The following is a 14,485-nucleotide window of genomic DNA, read 5'->3' on the forward strand; positions in this document are numbered from 1 at the left end:
CCTGTCCCAGCCTACCCCCTGTGCCCAGAGGCAAAGGTGCATTACTGCACAGACCACAGCAGTGCGCCTTATCTGTAATAAGGAATAAGGGTCCAGGCGTCTCAGTTGGCTCAGGACACCATGCTCCAGCACCAGGATTATGTTGAGTAACACCTTGCATTCTGGTAGTTGTAGTCCTGGTTCACCTTCATTGACCATAATGGACCAAGGCTAAATAATGTTCAAAGAACGAAAGACTGAAGTGGAACATGACGTTTCTAAAGGGATGGAGTCTTATGGTAACATTGTGGGTCTGGGGGTGGATGGAGGGAGTGCGTCTAAACTAGATACCCCGCTTCCCCCATCGATCTGGGTTTGTAAGTGCATTGCATGGAATACCACTGCTGATAACCGAGACCATGGGGCTTATTTACAAGCCCTTTTCGCCACTTTTGCTTAATTTTTAACATGGGAAAAATGACGCAAAAGTGTCGCAAGGGGCATGTAAATAAGCCCCCATGTGATTTTAAAGGGACAGTGTGCCCTGTTCACCTGGCGTTGCTGAGTCATTTATAATCTCCTGTTTGCTCCTGGGCTGCTGCCGACGGGTGCCGCATCCTCCTGCGATTGGCTGCCAGCCTGAAGGGCACCTGGTTACCGATGATACACAGAACTCTGTTTCACAATAACTCGTCCATTAGTGTCGGGTGCCAAGGGCCTCTTCTTTTCTCCATCACTCATGCGCTACTTCCACGCACGAAGACTGTTTGTTTACCCCACAGAGGGACATGTCGTGCCCAGGTGCCCTCTGAATAGAGCCTCCCTTACCTGCACTTCAAAGGCAGAGGGGAGCGGATCTGGGAGTTTTGTAGCAAGGCCAGCATCGCCCTCTAGTGGTTGTAGGCTGAAGCACAGCCAGATAAAAACCCATACAAATTTACACGAATCCACTGTTTCTTTCTGAAAGGTAAGGTCAGCTTGGATTTCAAGACTTGAGTGCCAGCCAGCATCATTCCAATATATCAGGAATCTCCTTTACATTCCTCAAGACATGAGTCCTTGTATGGAATGTGGCAGCATTGTAATGATAACAGCACCCGCGAGGATTATTCCAAACTCTGCCATCGACATACATATATCACCAGGTCCAGTGTTATCAATATCATTAGTTCCATTGGTACTATCAGCATCAATGGTGATATCATCAGCACTAATATCATGGTTATTCGATTTTAAAACTGTGTTCGGAAAGGAACATTGAATTGAGCGTGCTTACAAATACCATTATTTGAAACATTGTATTATTATTATTAGTAGTATTAGTATTATTATTATTAGTATTCTGTAAGTATAATACTAATTATTATTAGTAGTAGTAGTATTCTGTAGGTATATTAATTATAATTATTAGTTGTAGTAGTAGTATTCTCTAGGTATAATAATGATTATTATTAGTTTTAGTAGTAGTAGTAATAGTAGTATTCTGTAGGTATGATAATTATCAATATTAGTTGTAGTAGTAACTGTAGTAATATTTCTTTGTTACTATTAGTATAATATTATCACTATTGTTATTAGTTGTAGTAGTGCTATTTCTTTATTATTATTTGCAGTAGTAGCAGCAGTAGTAGCTGTAGTAGTAGTTCTTTGTTATTATTAGTATTATTGTTATTAGTAGTATTATTCTGTAGGTATAATAATTATTATTATTAGTTGTAGTAGTAGTAATAGTAGTATTCTGTAGGTATAATTTTTATTTTATTATTAGTAGTAGTAGTAGTAGTAGTATTCTGTAGGTATAATTATTATTATATTATTATTAGTAGTAATAGTAGTATTCTGTAGGTATAATTATTATTATATTATTATTAGTAGTAATAGTAGTATTCTGTAGGTATAATTATTATTATATTATTAGTAGTAGTAGTAGTAGTATTCTGTAGGTATAATAATTGTTATTATTAGTTGTAGTAGTAACTGTAGTAATATTTCTTTGTTACTATTAGTATAATATCATTACTATTATTATTAGTTGTAGTAGTGCTATTTCTTTATTATTATTTGCAGTAGTAGCTGTAGTAGTATTTCTTTGCTACTATTATAATTATTTTCAGTAGTAGTGGTTGTCGTATTATTATTCTTAGTAGTAATGATGGCAATGGAGTACAGGTAGCAGCGGCAGTAGTCAGCAGACAGAGTATTTATTTTTATGGAATAGATTCACAGAAGCATTTATGAGTATAGGAAAGAATAACGCGCTCAATTTGTCTTTGTGAATCAGCTACAAACATCCAACCCCTGTTTGGAAAAGTGCACAGTCCTTTCTGTTTGTACTAATTGTACATGAATATTCGCAGACTATTTTGGCTGTTTTGGTGGCAGTTTACAAAGGCGTGTAGGAGTATGTAAAAGAGTATTACAGGAGTACTACTTTGTGTACTTCAAGACGCCTTTGTGATAGTTTGTACTTTTTGCAATGAACTCATCTCCGATCTTAAATATCTTCTAAATACTCTTCATAACATTATGAAGGAAGAAAAGAGAAGGGAGTTGGTGCATGGTCGACCAAATAAGGCGCTCGAATGACGTCAGCAAGAGCAGTAATTAGAAGTAGGTACTCCATGAAAGGCACATTATTAGCAGATGCAAAGGTGGAATGTGGGAGCACAGACACAAGAGAAGGATTAGTTACACAGAGGCAGGTTTACAGATGACTTTTCAGTTTTTAGATAGATCTCTGTGACTCCTAGAGTTTCTCAGGCAGTGAGATTCACAGAGGAAAAGGAACCACAAACAACATGCAGAGGATGCAGGCTAAACCTGGCAGCTGCAGCCAGGTTTACCAGACATCTTTAGAACAAGGAGACCAACCAGCAGCCCAACACCAGTGCACACTTTGACAAGCTCCACAAACAACGACTTGGTCCACACACAGTGTTCAGAATAACAGGAAGCTACTTTGACAAACAAACAGAGTCTAGCCGGTCTCTTTGGGAGGAGACTGACCCTAAAAGCCGTGGCAACAAAAGAAAATCTAGTTTTCAAAACCCAGCCATCAATCTTCAAAAGCAAGGACTGTTTTGTGGTGAGTTTCCAATTCATCTTCATGGAAAAGATTGAAAATGCTCCTCAGCTGTTCCCAGGCAGCACAAGAGGTTACAAGCAACTTGCACTTTAAGATTCCAGATTGGACCAGGGCCCATATTCATCGATGGGTTGCATTGCCCTTGCACGCAGGATGACGCAGCGGCAACGCAATCCTCAAGTCAGATTTACCGAGCCATGCAAAGCACCCTTCATGGCCATGTGTGGTTTGGAAAATGTGGAGTAACGCAAGGCAGCACAGGTCAATGCCTTGCATTACTCTGTGCTGGGAAGGCGTTACTTGGGTGGAGAGTGGGTGTTCCCCTACATCCACCCATGTATTTTGGTGCATTCCAGGATTTACCAAGGCAAGTAAATATATGGCGTGCATCAAAGCTGTACGCCTTCCCAACAGAGGCACATGGAAAATATCTTCATCTCTCCCTATCTATTCCTCTTTGTAAGTGTGCTGCATCCTGCAGCACACTTACAAAGGGGAAACTGCCTCTAAGAATTGTTTTTGTGCAGGAAGGTCTTGCTTCCTGCACCCGGCACGGCCCATGCAGGGCGTTATACCGGGGCGGTGACGTCAGGTGAGGGAGGGTCAGGGTGGGGGGGTGTAGAATGCGGGATATGGACCATTACAGGTAAGAATCGAAAAAAAAAAACGAATTTCGTTGCCCGCGCTGCAGCGCCAAATGTGATGCAGCGCAGGCAATGAAATTAGTTTTTTTTTTTTGGTACTTACTTGTAATAGTCCATATCCCGCATTCTACAACCCCCCACCCTGCCCCTCCCCCGCCTGACGTCACCGCCCCGGTATAACGCCCTGCATGGGCCGTGCCTGTCCTGCACCAAAACAGTCCTGCCTGCAATAAAGGCGCCCTTGCATCCTGGCGCAAGGGTGCCTGTGTTGGCAGTAGGCAGTTTCATTGAAATGGTAGTTCGCCTGCAAAGATGTGGCATCTGCAGGTTTCCAGGCATCGTACTAGAAATGCCAGGTGAATTTTTTTAAGAGATCTGAGAAAGCTGGAACCTGTCCTCCTCGGCTGTCTGATCGATGGCTCTTGTTAAGCAGCATGAGAGGTAAAGAGCAAGCTCCTTGCATGATAGCTATTTCAAAATATTTCAATTTCCAAGCAAAGACTCAGGTCGACGGCCAAATTTAGATTAGTTTGTTTATTTAAAATTCTGAAACAGATGAATGTACACCAGCCTCAGCATGATGGTGTAAAAGTACAAAGTAAATAGGATGAGCCAAATCTCCGGAACCGATTCAAGCTATATAACAAAAAGAAAACAACTAACTCTATCAACGCAACATATGTTATCAGGAGAAAGAAATGTTGGCTTGCATTAAAAATTCATGCATAAGCCCTACGAATCCCTAACTGTCCCTACACTACCTTAAAATGGAAATGATAACCTAAGGCAAGATTGAGCACAATGGGAACAGGTGTCAGTCGTTACAGTACTCCTAAGAAGTACTCCAACTGGGGCCATGTAGCTTGAAGCCACAAAGCCAAAGATGAGGTCTGTATCTCAAGGAATCCTAAGGCAACTGTATTTCAGCTGTCCCTAACTACGTTACAACATAAGCAATCACAAAATTAAGGCACTTCCCACAGCATTTTTCCATTATTCTAGCATTGTTCTGCTTCCATTGCCCTTCCAAATGTTCACCCGTTGAGATATTTTATACGTCCTTGGTGCCATCTCGTCCCCAACGATAACTTGTCCCCCATCCATTTGCTCATTTCTTCTTCTCAGGCCTCTTTCTCTACTAGGAATAATAACTCGGTCTCTCAACCTTGTCCACCTACAGCGGGAACTCCAACTCTTCCACCTGAGTTGTGTGAGCGCCATGATACTCCTTGGAGTGAAAGTGCGCGGTAGAAATGTCTCTTACATTACATTACATTACATTACATGCAACGTTCCACAATGCAAGCAAAATATGAATTCAAACTTTAGCTGAAAAATCAGTGAGAATACCTTTCAGGCCTACGGTTAGGCTAAATTAACAACACACAGGTTACATTATGTAACAGGCAGGAAACTTATCCATTCAACATATACTTCAACAATTATAAAGGGAAAACCCGTAAAACATTACTGTCATGACTATAATTTTAAACAAACTTTGCATAACACGTTTAACTGTTATTCCCTTAACTAAATAGTCAATCCCGCCAGCTACATTTCTAACATATACAAGTGATTAGCGTTAATCATGAGAATACACAAAACATTGCGTATTCCTTTTTCTTCTTTTACATATATTAGTTACACGGAATATTTGTGAGTGCAGACTAACCGTGTTTATAACGCACTCCTACTGTAAACTCAAAAAGGGGTCTTGAACTGCACCCCTCCAGCTCCTGTTTCTCTTGTGCAGAGTTTTCTGCAGCAAAGAACTCCGCACAAGGGAAACAGAGCCTCCTGTGCTAAGGCACCTTTTCTTTCTCCATGACGAAAACATTTTCCCAACAGTGCCAGCAAATCTGGGAGCGATCCTGTTCCTTTCCAGTCCTGGAGGGGATGCTACTGCGCCCCCTGTCAGGAGTAAATATCCAAGCATTTCCATGGTATTAAGGTGTTGGAGAGGAGTTTGAGATACTTTGTGGAGATTCCCAAACTTGCAAGGTATACCAAGCTCTGAAACACTTTCCATCACTCAAGTATGATTTACTGCTACAGATTTATCTGGACTTGGGGTGGAGAAATCTACAGTAGGAAATGCATTTACACCTATCAGGGATCTCTTTGTGAATTCCTGGGAGGGCAAAAAAAGTTACATTCAGGTGACCGAATCTACCTTTATAACTCGGGCCCAATGTCAGAAAACATGGTTTAATTAGAGACAGGTTTACAACCCTGGAAGTCAACTGAGGGTCTGCAGACGTGTGTATGGTCTGTCATGCCCTGTCATGCCCTGATGGCCAGAATGGGGGGTTTCTACCAGGATCCGAAGCAATGGATCCTTATCTTAGTGCACAGAAAGGTGTCCATTCGTATTCAAATTGGGTGGAAGGGGTGAGCAAGAGAGCATTGACGGCAGCTACTATTACATATTTCTATGATAAGTGGCTAAGAAGGATATTGGAGACCAAGGGGAAGAGCTTTAGGTACTTTTCATGCCAATTACAATCTCAGCAAGCTGCATAGGGTTACATAATTGATAGGTATGGAACTACCGCACCAAGTCGACAAGACATCCTAAGTACGTTTGAAAAACGTTATATAAATATATATATATATATATATACACACACGCGCACACTGCGCGCATGCACGCACAGACACACTCACACACACTCTTTTTGGACCAGCTGACATTTCCCAGGATAAGGGAAGAGGAGGAATCAGAATTGGTTGCTCACATTACGCATGAGATCAAAGCAGTCTTGTGTAACATTCCGGGAGGCAAACTGACGGCCCTAACAGGACCCCAAAAGAAACCTATGAAGTTTTATGTGGTACTCATGATTTTGAAGAAATTATTTATCATGTTTTTTTGAAAGCCCTGTTAACTTTCTTCTGGGCAAGATGTGATAATTAATGATGTTAAGAAGTCAGGGAAAGATTCCTATAACAGTAGCTCATATGAACCTAGTGGAGTTAAACTATTAAGCACTTACCTGCAAAGTTGTTTTTAAATGAGTGTACCCAGCTGACAGCTTGTTGATAGATTTCCTGCCATTTTGCTTTTTGCGTTCTGGCTTCGTTATACACAGCCTGTTCTGCTTTCTTGCATTGGAAGTGTTCAGCCTCCCTCACGGGCTTGACACTGCTAAATGGTTCATATCCGAGTCTCGCAGTATATATTGCTTGTATCTTTTGCAAGCTTCTTTTTTGTTCTTCTCACGAGAAAGCTGTGCACCTGCTAATCTGAGTTTTGGCGAACCTTCAATTGAAGCAATGCATGAAGAAAGGCTATAAAAATCATGCAAATGTTGTGAGAGATTAGCATCGCCTTCTCATTGCTAATAGAGGGGATATGCTGTCCCGTTGCATAACAATATTGCAATTTGCCTATTTTGCTAAATACATTTGTTCAGAATTCACGTAGGCAAATGTGAGGTCTGTCTATTCCCCCAGACTGTGAACCAAAGCTCTGCTTTATGATACAGGCAGATAGGCTGAGTAGAGCGGTATGTGATTTAGCTACACCCTCGTACTCCTCATCCATGGACAGCAGACATCTCAATACCTTTGCAATGACTTCCGGATGCAATCGATATCCGCAATTCCCTTATAAGGACCAGCACTTCTGACCTGGTAGTCCACCACAATCCAATCTAAACTAATCTTGCTTCTTTGCAGACGACACGACAAATCAGACATCATAAGACGTGGCTGGCAAGATGGCCGCTTGCTAGTGTTTTTGATGAGTTCCGTGGCCCACTTCCAAGCATCCTGATGATATCCTGCCTCAATTCTACCATTCACATAAAAGAGTTACTGGACAGGTAAACCCCGGTGATTCTGAATGCATAGAGAGGTCCCGTGCAACAGGATGCGCCAAAGCTGAGGAGAGACGAGTCAACAAAGATGCTGCCCAGCGTGCCACAGGGAACCTCCAAGATGGATGCACTCGGCCATTAATTACAGCAACAAATGTAGTATGGCAAGATGGTGTGAGATGGTGATTCTGCCCCATCCGCTCTAAATCCTACAGGTCAGGATGTGCCTGGTACTGAGCACGCTATCTGCCAATTTCCATAGTGTGATCTTCCCATACATAGGGCCTATTGCAAAGCACAGAATTAAACAGGCCTTTCTAAAATTGCCTTCCTAACAAGGGAGTCTAACACTCCTGGATATTGTGGCACTCCCGTATCCGTATAGTGGAAAAGAACTCCTAGGCAACGGCAGAGGGGAAACATCCTTTACGACGCAACTTTTACCATGCAGTGCCTTTACAACACAGGTTTTTCAACGCAAGTCATTACAACGAATTCCGCTGGGGGCGCTGTAGGGTAGGCAATAGTTTAATTTACTATCCAACACCTTCCCTACTATCCACGGGGACTGGAGTTGGAATAGTAAATTAAACTATTCACTATCCAGCACCCCCCAACGCAAGTCGTTGTAACGACTTGCGTTGTAAAGGCATGCGTGGTGAAAGCATGCATTGTAACAACGTACATCCCTGAAGAGTTGAAAATATCAATCAATGTTATTAGGCTCAATCTAACAGATCAAAAAAATGCTCAGATATATTTCAAATTATTTAATAATCAATTGTTAAATCATCTTCATTATTTAAAAATATCAAAAAGACTCAGTTTAATCAAAACATAATTTCTCTTTAATAAAAACCAAAACGTGGCAATGGTTAAGTCTTCTTCCATGATGGATGACTGTTGACTGGGTTCTGTTCGCTTAATACGGCTCGGTCATGGGAGAGGATACCGAAAAAGCTCTCAAAGTGAACACCTATTAAAGCTTGAATGCGGAGGTCTGGGGGATTATATCTGCGTTGCAGTTTTGGATTGAGAAAGAGCTGTAGGGAGAGTTGGAGGCTGTCTGTACAACGAAGACAAGTTTTAGAGGCAAAGGAAAGATTTGGGGTACACCGGGACAGTTCCTGGTGTATGCCCAACTAGTGGGAGTACCACATTCCAATGGTGCAGATTCCCAGGTAGGGCCCCCCAAACTAAACACACTAAGAGAGCTCTACATATTGGGTAAAAGAGGGAAGCCTGTTGCAGTGTACTACACTGTGGCGAGACAAGCCAGAACAAATATTAAAGACCAGGCTGAGATAGGATGCAGACTCTGGAGAACAGGTGACAGGTCTGGAGTGACATGAGGTTCTGGCATGCATTAAAGGGGTGACAAGCAATGCACACTTTCAATGTATTCATTATAAAGTTTTAAACAGAATTAATTTCTGCAAGTATTCAGTCTGAGTGCAGTCCAGGTATAATATTTTCAGGCACGCACAAATTCAGAACTTCAGTAGCAATGCAGAACAGAGATCAGATTAGTACATTAGCAGGCAAATGGACGCTCTAGAGACCAGGCCTGTGGAAGCTGGGCATAGGTGAAGGATTGGGCTTGCTGGACACAAGTCAGGTGAGAGTTGACACTGGAATTTCTGGGGCTATTTAAGCAGAGTCAGACAGTTACACACTTCCTAGCAACTTTCAAATGTTGCAAGGTTCACACTTGTTGCATTATTTCCAGGGCTCCAGGTTTTATATCTTTATTTTCTGAAGATTTCCATTTGCATTTATCAATATTTATTTTTTGGCCATCTTATTGATATTTATCAATGTTTATTTTGGGTTTTGAGAATATATGTAGTCACTTATTTAACTGATAATGATTCACTCAAACTTTGATGCTTGTCACGTTCTAGCAAATTAAGCAGCCAAATATAACAAAACACTGCACCCACAGGTAAATATTAGCATCATATATATATTTGTTAACAGATGCCTGTATTTAAGCCTATTTTTTATCTCCCTATGCTGTCTATCTGTTCAGCTATGGGCCTGAAATTAATAAAGAACAGCGAAGAGAGTCAATCACAAGAAGCACAATTTTCTGTAGGTCCCTGCTCTTAACAATAAATATATTGTTTCTGTCTGATTTATTTGTAAAAAGCAGTAAAAACGGTAAACTGGGAGCATTCATTATTTTGCATAAGGTTTTGTTTGCTCAAGTTTGTTTTGTTTTCTCTTTGGTTCCCATTAGTGTTGTTGTCTTTGCTGTTTCTCTCCTTTGTTTCCCATTATGTATCACAGATCCTTAGCCTGTTTCTCCCATGTTTGAAGGTTGTGTCCTGTTTACCGTTGGGCTTGTCATCGCCTTTGTCCTGGAGAAGCAGAAAAGGCTCATATTCAAGTCTTATACAATACTGTGGGCCTGTCTACAATATTGTGCAGTGGGACCACTGTACGCTGTGGCGACAGTCAGGAGACCGTAAGACAAGCAGTCGGTGGTCCTATCGCCCGACTACGATACGACCGCCGCGGTGGCAGTCGGAGAGTGCTCATTTACACTGCGGCTTGTGCTACGGCCCAGGAAAAGGGCCGCAGCACAAGCCGCAGTGTAAATGAGCACTTTGTGCACTCCCATGCATTTTGTGTCATGCACCACATGGTGCCTGGCACACAGTGCATGTATGTGTGTAGGGGCACTAGATATGCCCTGTGGCCCACTTTACAGTGGCCCCTGAGTGACGGGACCCCCAAAGTCTCTTTCAGTGGGACCGCCATTAAAAGGCTGTTGGAAAGAGACAATGCCCGACGGGTTGCCTACCTCGGCACCTCCTCTTGTCAGGACTATGATTCCTACTGCTGCCCCATCGGGATCAGATGATCCTGTCGGAGACGGTGGTCTCCCCCCCCCCTGCCGCCCTCTGAGGACGACCACCAGCATTGTATTGCGGCAGTAGAACCAATGGCCTGTCTGTCGGCCAGACGGTCACTGCCAGCCTGTCAGTGGCAGTCCACCCGACATCTTAATCAGACCCTGTGTGTTGGAGAGTGTGGTGTTTGAAGCCAATCAATATACTTGCGCATTTTACAGTACGTGGTTTGCTGAGCCCCGAGACTGGTGGTTATCCCACAGTGTTCCGTAACTTAGACTATCCACAACGAGTTGCATCAAAGCCAAGCCTGGATCTTTCTCTCTACACCATCAGCCACTCTCTTCCTCTTGTGTATATATTAATGTGAAGGATCTTAATCTAACCTTTCCGAGTTATAATTGGGGTGAGGTTTGGGATGGGAGTAAAGTATGTTATTTACTTATTTCCCCACCCCTGACAATTTCACCCCGGTTACACTGCCCAAGATTTTTCTAGCAAGACCTGATGAATGTCCCGGAGCAGAAGTTCTACACAAGGTCTAGTGATGCAGAGTAGTGCAGGTTGTGCTGGTTGTTTGGAAGAAGGTACTGCAACAACTCCAACAAACTATCAGTGGGAGGCTAGTACAAGTGATGAAGAACTGTGCGGCGGGGCTGCACCTACAGTTAAAGACAAGGAGATGAAGTACAAAAACATTTCTCCATCCCTGCTCATGGCAATGAAGAGCATAGCTGTAGACTGTACAAAACAGGGGACCCTTAGTTGAGGGATGGTACAAAGACCTGGCAAAATGGATACCATCTGAAGAGAAATGAATGAGGAGTGTCCAGACAGATGAGAAGATGCTAGTGACTGGGAAGAGCTGTAGAATAAGAAAAACTGCTGGCACCATAACACATGCAGAGTTGTTAGGGGAAAAACTGGAGCTGGAGGGGACATAGCTGGGTATACTGTGGGTGAATGAAATGGGAAGTACTGTGCTAGAGGGTGCTCTGCACAGGACTGTAGAAAGTTTGATATTTCTTGCATTGTTCTCAGAGCTGATGGGAACTTAAATTTGTATTCTTGTACCTGAAATCTTGGAAACATTAAAATGTATGTAGAAAACATTTTTAAAAACACCCATAATTATGCTCTGAGAACATAGAACAGAATGAAAACCCTTCCATGTGCTATATCATCATTGAAGGAAAAGCTTATCTCTAACTATACATTTGGTTGTACGACGTTACAATGCAGGCATTTATCACACAAGAATTTACCACGCATTTTTTACAATGCATGCATTTACCACACATCTGCCTTTACCATGCAAACCTTTACGACACGCTTAAGTAGAAATAAGGTAAGTGAAATATATATATTAAATATATATATTCATTTTTTCTTTTGTCTGGGGAGAATGCCCCCCAAACCCATCATTGTTTTAAATACATTATTTTATATAGGGGTTAGCCTCCCAAATACCCTGTTGTTAATTAACCCTACCACCCTATGATATCTCAGATCACTGAATAAAGGGTGGCTGGGGGTTCCTAAATTCTAAAGTAAGACAGGGGATGTCGGAGGTGCTAGGGAGTAAATGGTGGCATTACTTTCCACTGGATCTCAGCGAGGTCATTAGCCTGGATACTTTTAGTGATCGTTGTCTACTGGCATCTGTGATGTTATGTTATGTTATATTGATTTGTATAGTGCACTAATCACCCAAGATGGGCTGTTAATAATTTTCTGTGTCTGAGCCATTGCCTCACCAGCCTTGGGTTATGGCATCTTATATATTCCTCTTAATTTTCATTTGACCTGACTTCAGAATTTATGCGTGTATAATAATATAATATATTTTGCCAAGCAAGTGGGCCTTCTCTTCATTTGCGAGATCATCTTTATAGAGTCTTGCCTGAGACCATGAATCTTGCTGCTACCTGGTTTTAAAGCATTTGTCTAAGCCTTGTACCCTGGTGACCTATTATCACAAAAGTCCAAGGTGACCATTGTATTACCGCTTATCACTGCTAAGGACCTGCTCCTACTAAAATTATTGGAGATAGTGTTTCTTACTAATTTATCTTTTTCCGCTTGGGCCCATTTCTACTTTTTGCATTTTTCTTACCTTTCTAAAACAAGCATTTACAATGCAATGGTTTCGCCTTTGGAAAAGTTAGAGCTATTGGCATTGTAAATGACAAAATTTGTATTTATGTGTTGGTTTTGAAAACAGATAAATAAATGGCATTGTCATTTACATTGCCATTAGCTTAATCTCTTGCAAAGGTGCGCGGAAAGTAACAGCCAACTCGCTTGTCTAGTATTTACCATGAATAGTACGAAAGATACCGTGAGTCTACCATATAAAACAGGCTGTGGGAAAGAGAGCAGCCAGTGATGTATACAGAGGCTGTGGGAAATGCACCGTCCAACATGCGAGCTGTGCATGTACCACAGGGTGTGATTCTGATACCAGCATAGCTAAGTCGAGCATGAGGCGCGGGGAAAATACAGCAGCCAGCGTTTTTGTCTAACATAATATACTGTGGGAAGGAAACTTGCCAACGCGTGGACTAGCACGCAACACGGGGTGCAGGAAGGACAGCAGCCTGAGTAATGTGTGTGTAAGATGTAACTCAGGTGGAGGGAACGAAATCAAACAGCACAGACAGGGTGTTTGAAAGATGCCGGCCAACCAGTGGGTCTAACATGCAAACCATGCTGTGTAAAAGAGCGCAGCCAATACTGTGTAACATAAGAAATGTGAAAACATTGGCCACCCTGTGGGTCTAAGATGCAACAGAGGCTGTTGGAAAGAGACCAGCCAATAAGGTGGAACACAGGGTGTGAGAAAGACATCGACCAACAAGGTGGGTCTAACATGCAATACAAGATGTGGGAAAGAGCGCAACCAATATTGTGTAACACAGGAAGTGTGAAAAACATTGGCCACCCTGTGGGTCTAAAATGCAACACAGGCTGTTGGAAAGAGCTCAGCCAATGATGTGTAATACATGGTGTGGAGGACACTGGTCAACCAGTGGGTCTAAAATGCAGCACAGGCTGTGGGTATGCGTACATCCAATGATGTATAACACTGGGTGTAAGAAAGACACCGGCCAACAAGTTGGGTCTAACATGCAACACAAGCTGTGGGGAAGAGCACAGCCAATAATATGTAACACTGGGTGTGGGAAAGACACTGGCCAACCAGTGGGTCTAAATGCAACACATGCTGTGGGTATGCGCGCAGCCAACAATGTATAACACAGGGTGTGGGAAAGAGCACAGCCAATAATGTATAACACAGGGTGTGGAAAAGACATTGGCCAACCTGTGGGTCTAAAATGCAACACAGACTCTGGGTATGCGCGCAGCCAGTAATGTATAACACAGGGTGTGGGAAAGATATCGGCCAACCTGTGGGTCTAAACTGCAACACAGGCTGTGGGTTTGTGCACATCCAACGATGTACAACACAGGGTGTGAGAAAGACATCGACCAACCTGTGGGTCTAAAATGCAACACAAGCTGTGGGAAAGAGTGCAGCCAATAATGTGCAACACAGGGTGTAGGATAGAAATTGGCCAACCTGTGGGTCTATAATGCAACACAGGCTGTGGGTATGCGCGTAGCCAATAATGTATAGCACAGGATTTGGGAAAGACACTGGCCAATAATTTGGGTCTAAAATGCAACACAAGCTGTAGGAAAGAGCACAGCCAATAATGTGTACACAGGGTGTGGGAAAGACACCTGCCAATATGTGGGTCGAACATGCACTACAGGCTGTGGGAAAGAGCGAAGCCAATAATGTGTAACACAGGGTGTGGGAAATCAGGGGGCGGTTAGCTTATCGCAGAGAACGGCAATTTTTCGGTCATACACTTTGGGTCAATTTCTAACAGGTAAATGGAAGGACAAAAGCAGACCTGTCTGTACCTTTAAAGTGCAACAGGAGGCGTTTGTAAGATGCCCGCCCAGCCTTCGAGTCCTGCACCCAAACTGAGACCAAGAACCCACAACGCAGCCTGTTGGTCTGTCGGCAGCCCGGCCGATGGGTTTAAGATGTAACACAGAAAATGGGCTGCAATATCGACTGTGGGA

Source organism: Lissotriton vulgaris, chromosome 11 (genome assembly GCF_964263255.1).
Source record: "Lissotriton vulgaris chromosome 11, aLisVul1.2, whole genome shotgun sequence".
Taxonomy (NCBI): Eukaryota; Metazoa; Chordata; class Amphibia; order Caudata; family Salamandridae; genus Lissotriton; species Lissotriton vulgaris.